This window comes from Arachis ipaensis, chromosome B02, assembly GCF_000816755.2.
Source record: "Arachis ipaensis cultivar K30076 chromosome B02, Araip1.1, whole genome shotgun sequence".
Classification (NCBI taxonomy): Eukaryota; Viridiplantae; Streptophyta; class Magnoliopsida; order Fabales; family Fabaceae; genus Arachis; species Arachis ipaensis.
Window position 1 is genome coordinate 5119562 of NC_029786.2, and position 6164 is coordinate 5125725.

The window sequence follows — 6164 nt, forward strand, 5'->3', positions numbered from 1 at the left end:
TTTGTGAGTACTAATTTTTAAAAAGTGTATCAAAAGGTCTTTCAATTAGACAAAACAGTAAAAGAAAATCTGAAAGATAAATAAAATAAACTTAAAAATAAATTGATTGAAATCAAAATGAATAACATTAAATTTAAATAAAATAGTAAACTGCCTTCGACAAGATCGAAGAACTTTGGAATTGGAAAAACGAAATGCTAAAACTTTAATTTAAAGAAAATAGAAAAAGTAAACTTACTTGTTGGAAAAGTAAATTTTTGCTGGAAAGATAAATTTGCAAGAAAGATAAAGATTACATAAATTTTAAATGAAAAGTAAAGACATGGAAGAAACCCTACAGAAAATTAATTCGAATGCAGATTCAGTAAGTCGTTGGGGATATGAGTGTGCTTGAGTGTTTTTCCTGAAGCAAAGTTCCAACCCCCTGTTCCTTCGAGTCTTCATCTATTTATATGAATCTTCAACCAATTAAATTGAAATGTAACTTCCATGTACATTGTAACACCCTACTACACAGAATTTACGCTTAAGTCATAGAACAGAGGTAGTGTGGTGTTACGGACCTCTAATCAATAAAATATATACATAATAGTGAAAAAAGATAATATACTAAGAGCCTTGAAAAACGGGTAAAACAAAATCGCAAAATAAAAAGCACAACGCTTGAGGAATAGAATTACTTGCGTTCTAAGAAACCTAAAAAGTATTGATAAAGATAGACAAAAGGAAAAAGGAAAGCCAAGAACACAGCATAACTAGCTCCTGACTCAGCCTGCGAAGCCAAAGCTCGCCGGAGAATATATACATACATATATACATACATAGGTATCCCAAAATACACCAAAATACCAAAATAAGCTCCTATCTCTCCCTCAACCTCTATGAGGAGAAGCATACATAAGTTACTTGGAGAGTAAGCTAAACACATATATACATATATATAAACAGAAACCCAAAATACACCCAGGAACTACTTCGCTTCAAAGATCCAAACGCCTAGCGAAGAGCCTCTCGACCTACATCTGAAAAACAACAACACATTATGGGATGAGAACCGAGGTTCTCAGCATGGTAAAAGTATCACGCGTATAATAAATAAGGTCCTAGGAATGCCAGAGGCAATCCTAGAACTCCATCATTCAGTTATCAAACTTAATTTCTAAAACAGAAGCCATAAATAGAGGTAGGTAACCTAAATATTCCTAAACTTACTCACTTTTTAAACCTAATATAACTCCAAACCATTTCACCCTTTCCTCCATACCTCCGTCATCCAGAATTCAACAAAGACAAGCAACCAAACAAGTTCACGCACAGGTAATAAGCAGATAGTGCAAGTAGTAAGTATAACAGGTAGCAGAAAGTATATATTCAATTAGGCAAACTCAGGAAATGCATAACAATCAAAACAAACAAATGCACATGATGCATGCCTGTCCTATGACTGATGAGGCTCATCTGTCGGTTATCCAGCCAACCCGACAAGTCCGAAAACCTTAGACTGTCCCCTCGTCGTGCATCCCCAAGAGTCTATGCATAGATTTCACAATCAATTATCATTCAAATCACTCAATGAGGGCTATCCATACCCGGGAATTTATACATGCCCGGTCACCCTTACGACGTAGGGTCAACAGAGTATCGAGATTCAACCTAGAACACATGGTGGCAAGCCACGGTTCTTACCTAGGGAAACTCGTATCTCATATATCATCATTCATAAGCCATTTCATTTTCATAACCAATACATCATCAATTATCGAGCCTTGGCATTAAACTTTTTTAATATTCTTATCTTCTTCATATAAGCCATCATTTACCTCTTACTTCACCCTCAAGTTATCTTATTTTCCTAGCTTCATTTATCTACTGGACTTAGTACTATACTTCAAGTCTTAAAAGGAACAAAATGAAGGTTTAGAAGTAGAAATTTGGTTTAAAACAGCCAAAATCCGATTTTGCAGCAGGCACTGGTCACGCGTGCGCGTAGGCCGCGCGCACGCGTGGAGCGAACAGCAAGTCACGCGTACAGCAGGCACTGGTCACGCGTGCGCGTAGGCCGTGCGCACACGTGGAGCGAACAGCAAGTCACGCGTACGTGTGAGTCATGCGTACGCATGATCATGCACACATGCGCAAACATGGCTTCTCGCGCATGCGTCGTCAAAATGCCACGCCACGCGTACGCGTGGGACACGCGTAGGCATGGATGGACATTTTTCCAAAATTGGCAGAATGCCCAGAAAGCTACTACTACCAGTTTTTATTACCCTGTAACACAGTTTTACACACCAAACTTCCGTCGTCCATAACTTTCTCTACAAATTTCCGTTTTTCACAAAATTGATATCATTTAAAAGCTTATAAATCCATCTTTTATTTGAAATAAACCTCAATTCCATCCAAAATTTGAGGAGTAAATTATGGACTTCCAAAATTAACCAAAATTCACTTTTTACCAATTTGCTTCCAAACCTCATTTTCACCAATTTCAAGTTCCTTACCATCAAACCTGCATATTACTAACACATCAAGCCTATTTCATTAACATCCACATCCAATTTACCTTCAACTAACCCAACAAGCCTTAACCACCAATATATATCAACATACATCACATATATAAACAACCCTTCATTTACATGGATTAACTCTTCCTATATACTAACCATTCATCACATATATCAACCATTTGTCAACACATATCAATTAAATTCCATTAACATATATCAACCCTTCATTAATGATCTCAAGAATACAAATTCAATACCAACAATTCATGCTCATAATTTCTAACACTAGCTCAATTTCAAGAGCACACATTCAATAACTTCAACACCTCATAAATTCCAATACATGTTCATCCATAATTTATTCAACAACTTCACAAGACTAATCATTAAATGCAATTAACTAATTAAACTTAACCTATGGTTCTTCTAGCCTAAGTTTTCACAACACCTTAATTGTTAAACGCGTGAAACTTAAACTATACCCTGGCCGATCACTTTATTCAATCCAAGGCAGCCTCACAAGCTAGAACACATCCCTTCCAAACTCAAATAAACCAGCCACAAACCAAGCCTTGATCACTAATAAGCCTCCAAATACTCACTTTTCAATTCCAATGCCTATATATGACTCTATTCACCCTTAATTCACATACATATCTAAATTCAGATTTTTCATCAAGAATTCAAAATTGACTAGGGTTTGAGTGATCCTTACCACACCCATATGCGTAGTAACTCGAGCCCAATAAGTTCCGGAAGCTAAATCGAACCTAAAACACCAAATTGGGCAACATTTTATTACAAGGGTTTGATTTCACCGTAAGAAAAGGGGTAGAGAATCTGAAATGAAAATAGAGTTTACCGGTGAAATTGATCCAACAAAAATGTAGAGCTCGACGCGCTGGGCGTGTGGCCGCGAACGGTGCAGCGATTGAAGTTCAGACGGAAGAGTTATGGTGGATCAAAGGTTGATGAGGGTTTGAGAGCTCTTCTTCCCTCCCCCAATCTGTTTGGTATTGTTGCATGAAATGGGGGAAGAGGGAGCTGCTGTCTCCTTTAAGTTATGGGTCCGGTTGGACCCACGGGCCCGGTTTGGGCTCGGTTCAACCGGTTCGGCCATTTCGGTCCAATTTTGGGCCAAATTTTCGAAATTGGTATCAAAATTCTCATTTTGACGAGCTCTATCCTATTTTTATATTAGTTTTGTATTTTTAATTCTCCTAATTAAAATTTGATTTATTGACTAATTATTTACCGATTTTAGCGAGGTTTACATACATTGATTTGCGAGTAACCATTCCCGCTCTTTAGGTGCTATCTGAAACTGCTAATAACTTTACTTATCAACTTCCTCACTTCTTCGATTGTGTCACTCTTTCTCGATAAGTTCTGGTTTATCGAGATCCTTACACCTATCGATCAGTTCTCCTTGATAAATCTCATATAGCCAATCGCATCTTCGAGGCTTACAACTTGTTTATTTTCGACCAACAAACTGCCCCCTTAGGATTGATGCCTCTATCAATATATTAATAAAATGCTCAATCCTATTCCTTCTCAAAGATTTTAGAAACCCATAACTGAACAATTAATGCCCATTAATTACCCACGTTTTTATTACTCCAAAAACAACGCCCACGATTGTTCACCTTCTCATTAATTACCCTTTTCTCTTTTCTTTAATAGTGGCTTCCCAAGGAAGTTTTTTCTAATTTTCAAAATTTAAATCCCTTTATAAACTCTTCGTTTCCACCTCTTTGTCTTTTTCTACTTAAAGCCATCTTCTACTTTTAGTTATCCCCAATCTTTTTTCTCAAATTTCCTTCCACTCTTCTCCATCTGCAACTGAGTCAACACTCGCCTCCTTTCTATCATCGATGGCTTCCTCTTCAGCAGTTAAAGATAAAGGCAAACACGTTACAACTGAAACTTCCACTATATCTGATTTGAAGATACTATCCCAGACCGGGGACGCATCATCGAAGACCCTGAGCTCATCATAAACGACAAAAAGATTCTCATACCTTTCATCGTTGATGACGATACTTACTATTTTCTCAGCCCGCTGCAAACCCTAACCCAGGCCAAGGACAATGCTCACTATTTTCCAAGTACCAAAGGGGAAGACTTGCTTATCAAGTAGAAACTTTTCATCAACCCCTTTATCGATGGTAAAAAAAACCCTTTTGGAACAACCCTAAGGTCTCCTTCAAAATTGTTGATTTTTTGTCCTGGTATTAGAGGCTCGAACCTGTAAAGGGTGAAGCTTGGAGAGTGCAAGGTATTCACAATCTTCTTTGTATTTCTCAATTCACACCCACTACTCATCATTGGATGATTGGCTCTGCCCTTTGCTTCTGAAATAAAACTACTAATAATTTTTATCTCTCTTATGGAATAGTTGGTCCAACTCTGTTCGATGTTGCCGCTATTACTGATCTTCCGATAAGCAACCTTGTGGCTACTTTCAATTCCAAACCCTCTAAATCCTACAACATTGTTCATAAAAATTCTTATGGGGATTTTATCAAACACAACATGGGTAAAGAAAATTGCCTCATCACTGATGATGAATGCGTGGCCTTTTTATATTATTGGCTGAACACCATTATATTCTGCTGGAGGGGAATCTCGATGAAAAAATTCTTTATTCCTCTGGCTGCTCTGTTGCATGAAGGGCATACATTCAATTTGGCCAAGCTGCTTTTAGGAAATCTTTATGATGAGCTGGGACAATTAGTCGATTGTCTCAGGAAAAGGGTCTTGATTAATGCAGGGGTCCCCTTTGGTTACTCCAACTTTGACTGAATGCCATCTTTGAAAGACTCATGAAGCAAGATGGGGTTTTCACTTCAGATAAATAAAACATCGAAGGTTTTTTATTGGTAACACTTCAACCAAATTTCGAAAATGCTCGCTCGACTGAGGACCTTTTCTGGGAAGCATTCTCTAAGCTTTACTCATGTAAGACTTTTTGAAATGAAGAGTTAATGCTTGCCCCTTTTGCGAATCGGAAATGTGGCCCAGCCTAGTTTCAGCGTCTCCACTCCAATGATGGTAATGATAACGTCCTAAACAACACCATTTGGGCCAACTTTCTAGCAATTCAAATATTCTTGATGGAAATTCTTCAGTATAAAAAAAACAATTCAAAATAACTCTTCATGCTCCTTATTACGTCACTAGATAAATGAGTTTGTCTCAAGCTATTCCAGTTCCCTTTCCTCAACAGGGCAAGGCCCCTCTGTCACATAGAGTTCAGATCGATGGAGAAAATTAAAGAATGTCTCGACGTCAATGACAAGAATCGAAGTCACTACTCTTCTCTTCTTTTTTTACTATAGTAGCTTTGTCACAAAGTCATTGTCGAATATATGGTGAAATAACTATTTTTCTCGATACACCCATTTGCTAGACGAAATAAAGAGAAACTCGATCAAGACTCTTCCAAGTGTTCCCGAGATTTCTCCGAAGAGAACTACAAAAGGGAAAATCGAGGCTACTGAGACCTCAAACAGCCAAAGCAAAAAACACAGAAAACCTCCTCCAAAGTCACCAAAGGCACCAAGGTAATAACTCACTCACATCTCTCCTTTGTTTATTTTTAGATTTTCATATCAAACTCTATTTCCTTGATTTCAGAAGTCATCC